Source organism: Marmota marmota, unplaced genomic scaffold, assembly GCF_001458135.2.
Source record: "Marmota marmota marmota unplaced genomic scaffold, marMar, whole genome shotgun sequence".
Classification (NCBI taxonomy): Eukaryota; Metazoa; Chordata; class Mammalia; order Rodentia; family Sciuridae; genus Marmota; species Marmota marmota.
Window position 1 is genome coordinate 13,160,671 of NW_025999925.1, and position 4,671 is coordinate 13,165,341.

At 31.0% G+C, this 4,671-nt stretch overlaps 1 non-coding gene across 1 annotated transcript; it reads left to right on the plus strand.

Annotated features, from left to right (window-relative positions):
* The first annotated feature begins 4,193 nt into the window (after window positions 1-4,193).
* Window positions 4,194-4,266, plus strand: Trnaa-ugc. Its single transcript has one exon. It is a non-coding gene; the product is annotated as a tRNA-Ala (tRNA).
* Window positions 4,267-4,671: the final 405 nt, after the last annotated feature.

The window sequence follows — 4,671 nt, forward strand, 5'->3', positions numbered from 1 at the left end:
GAAAGAAAAGAAAGATGATCTCATGTGAGAGTTTCACCATAAGTAAAGAAGCAAGGGCAGAGTTATGATCTGTGTGGAGAATAAATCAATAAGACAGGTAATTTAATACAAAAATCCAGTTAATATGAAGTGTTATCAGTATTTGGGACATCAAGAATTAATTATAACTTCATACTTTACTAAATCACACAATTCTGTATGTAGCACATTACACTTAAAGAATCAATATTGAGGGGCTAGAGTTATAGCTCAGTGGTAGAGCATTTGCCTCATAAGTGTGAGGCACACTAGGTTCAATTCTAGAACCACATAAAAACAAATAAAGTCATTGAGTCCATATACAACTAAAACATTTTTTTAAAGAATCAATGTTGATACAATTTTATGAGTTCTCAGCACAATAGTATATTCTTATTCAAATAATTAAATGTTAGTATATAGTTAGTGTCTATATTTCACAGCATTGCCTTATAAAAATCAATATTATAAAATATATATGTGTGTGTGTGTATATATATATATATGTATATATTTTTTAAAAAACTGTGGCTCTTTGTACAGTTAGAGGATGTAACATTATTTTGATATCAATTTGCAGATGAAATCTGACTTGCGGAGGATAATTGTACCAATTAGACCCTTATTCACCTTTCTGGAAGGGCCTTTCCCTCACTTGCTTTCTCAGTCTTCTAATAGCTCTTTGTGACTCTTGAAAAGCAATTGCAACTCAGTAATGCTAGAACTAATCAAATACAAGATCATGAATAGAGAAGACATTTAAAGAGAAAAACTCAGTGAATAGTTTTAGAAAATATGAAAAATAAGGCTCAATTATATACCTGAATTATTTCCAAGTCTTTCTCTTTCAAGTGGTTCAATAGATGCATTGAGCACTGAAGGTTTTGTGTTCTATTCAGTGGCCATCACCAATTCATCTACTTATACATCTTTTCAAACTTGTACTATTCATTCAATAAACATGATGGATTGAGATCGATGTTAATAACTAGGAGGTTAAAATTTCAGTATTTTAAATTGAGATATTTTCTGCTATTCTTTTCTTTTCAGTCATTCAACATGATAGAGATGTATCCCTAGAATCAGGGTTGATAAAGTATTCATAATTTTCAGAAATTCCTGTTCTCTCTATGCTTTGTACATCTCCTTAGCAGATGAAGAATTGTCAACAAAGTAGCTATAGAGAAAAATCTCCATTTTTAAGCTGTCATGAATACTAACAGTAGATTCAGGAATTTTGTTGCCAGCATCCTATAATTATACTTACATTGAATCAAAACATCCAACTAAATATTTAATTATTTTAAAAATTTTATGCCTTCATTTTTCATATTAATTTTAGTCCATGTATTAACCTCCATACATCCAAATTCCTGGTGCGTTTTAAAATTTAGGAATGTTGTTCTATAATGATAGCATTAAGAAAGCAAAAAAGACCATTCACATACTGGGAAAAGATTACAAATTATATCTGACAAAAGTCGCATATAAAGAACACTAAAAATCTCAATAAGAAAATTTGCACGATTTTAAAATGGGAGAATATTTGAATAAAAAGGTTCTACAAATGCTTAGTAAATGCACAAAAAGTTGTTCAGTGTTTACTAGTCACTAGGAAAATGCAAATTGAAACCACAAAGACATACTACCTGCCACTTAGCATATCTCAGAGTGACTAACATGATAAAAAAAAAATACTGATTATGCCTGGGGTTGGTATGCCAGTGCATGGCAAAATCTAGAAGCCTCATATGCTGTTGTTGAATACAGGCTCATTAAGAAAATCTCTGAGAGTGTAAAACATACACCTACTAGATGCTCAAAAATCTGACTTTTAAGTCATAAAAATGAAAATACATCTTCACACAGAAACTAGAGCAAATTTGCACAGACACATTATTCATGATAATCTAAAAATGGAAACAAAGAAAATGTTCTTCCACTGGTAAATGGACAACAGCAATGTAGATTCCTGCACAATCTAAAAAATGTAAACAAGTATTGCTTTTTTAAAATCTAAAATCAAGCCAGGTGAGGTGATGCACACTTGTAATCCCAGCGGCTCCAGAGGCTGAGGCAGGAGAATTGCAAGTTCAAAGCCAGCCTCATCAACTTGGTGAGGCCCTAAGCAACTTAGTGAGACCATGTCTCTAAATAAAAAGAAAAAAGAGCTGGGGATGTGGCTCTGGGGTTAAGCAGCCCTTGGTTAAATCTCCAATACTAAATAAATAAATAAATAAATAAATAAACAAACAAACAAACAAACAAACAAATAAATAAATAAAACAGTTTCATTGGGATATAATCTACATATGCATTTTGACTATTTAAAGTACAAGTGGTGGCACCTTCCTGTAGTTCCAGCAACTCAGGAGTATGAATTAGGAGGATTTCAAGTTCAAAGCCAGCATCAGAAATTTAGTGAGACCCTGTCTATACCTAGCTCTCAGCCAGTATTTTTAAAATACTCTGTTTTCTCCTTTTGCTCTCTTCCATTATACCCATTACATGCATGATGCTGTGCTTAATGGTATCCCACATTTCTCTGAGGCTTCATTATTTTTTATTATTTTTATTATTTTTGCTCTGTGCTCTGATTTATCTTTATGATCATTTATTCTTTATTTTGTCAGTTCAATTCTACCATTGATGTCTATAGTGATTTCTTAAAATTTCCATTATTGTGCTTCTCAAGTCCACAATTTCATTTTGTTCTCTTTTTTTATGAGAAATTTCATGATATAATAACATATACATATTTCCAAAATATGCTAAGTGAAAGAAATCAAATCAAAAAGACTTAGTGAAATATACTTATAAGTATATTTAATTTATTGAACAGGCAAAACTTCACAGACAAAATATAGTTCGGTAATTGCTTTATACCAAGTGTAAGAGCAGGATAAACTGAAATTGAGCATGAAGGTCATTGTTCACATAAGAAAAGTGTGTTCTAAAATTAGATTTCAGTCATGCACTTACAATTGTATACAGTAATTAAAAGTTAACTAACTATATACAAAAAAGGTAAGTTTTGTACTTCATTAATCTGTTTCTTTGCCTGCCCCACTCAAATAATATAATGCCTCTTAGTAAAATGAGACAAAACATTTTTCTGAATTACATTAAGATTAAAGAAAATATCAAAATTTCAATTAGATTTTAGTTTAAAAATTCAGTGTGAGCAAAAATAACATAATCACAAAGAACATAAATTCTGTGGACTAGTTGACAAATTTCAGATGGTAAGTCTAACATTCATTAGATCTGTGATCTTGAGAATGTTATTTATGCTTCCATTGACATGAAAAATAGGTATGATAATATAACCTTCTTCAAAGGCTGTTTTAAAAATTATATGAATTAACACACTTTATAAGTAGAGCCAAAAAAGAATGAAAATGTTTTGGTTCAAAAGGGGAGGAAGTAGAAAGTAAGTAAGTAAACAAATAAATAAATAATTGAGCCATGACAAACCTAAGTGAATTAGTAAAACTGGAAAAAAGTTCTAATAATATCAGAAAGGAGATAAGGAATCCACATGCACCACTCTAATTTGAATAATTTATCCAAAAAATATTTAAAGAATGATTATTTCCTTGTTAGAGATATCAATATGAATAGGCATATACATTAGCCACTCTCAGGAAACCTGTATATTATTTGAAGTATTATTAAGTACAAAAATACAATAAGATAAAAACATAATAGGAAAGATTATGAAAATTCTCTTCCTGTAATATGAGTCTATTAGTGGAGTTTGCAGAGAGATTAACAAAGCATAAGGTATCTTATGCTTTGTTACAACTACAAAGGGAGCATAATAACGCTTTACTATATTCCAATGTATCTCAGAAAAAAATAATTTAAAATTGTGTCCCCTTCATGTGAGAAACAGAATTTAACATACCTACAAAAAATAGTAAAAGTGTATTATCTGTAGCTATATATATACAACATGAAGATGCAAGTAAATAGGCATAAATTAAAATGTGGCATGATTTTGAGCTATACATACATTTTGTGAAGTTATGCAATATAACTTTTATGTTTGAAAAATAGTTGTCAAAAACACAAACTGATATTGTTCTGATTAGGTCTGATACAGAAGGGAAAATTTAATCTTAGCAAAACACTTAATATTGGTCTTCACATTAAAAGTGTTTTCAAGGGTTGGGAATATGGCTTAGTTGGTAGAGTGCTTGCCTTGCATGCACAAGGCCCTGGGTTCAATCCCCAGTACCACCAAACGGGGGGAAAAAAAGGTTGAACTATTTGAATTAATCCATAGACAAAGTACAAAATGTGACTCATCACATATAAAGGAAACTCCACAAAAGTATGAACAAATGTTTCAGTGCAAACTTTGCCAACCAGGACAGTGGGATGATATATTCAAAGAGCTGAAAAAGAAAAACTGCCAACAGCAACAACAACAAAAAATATAGCATATCCAATAAAATTATTCTTTTAAAATGATGGAAAAAGCAAAAACAGGTAGAGTTCATCACCACCAGACCTGGCTTTCCAGAAATGCTTGAAGGAGTTCTTCAAACTAGAAGGACACTGAAGAGCAGCACAGAAGCATTAATCACATAGGAAAAGGTTAATATACACATACAGGCAGAATAAAGCAACACTGTAAAAGCCCTG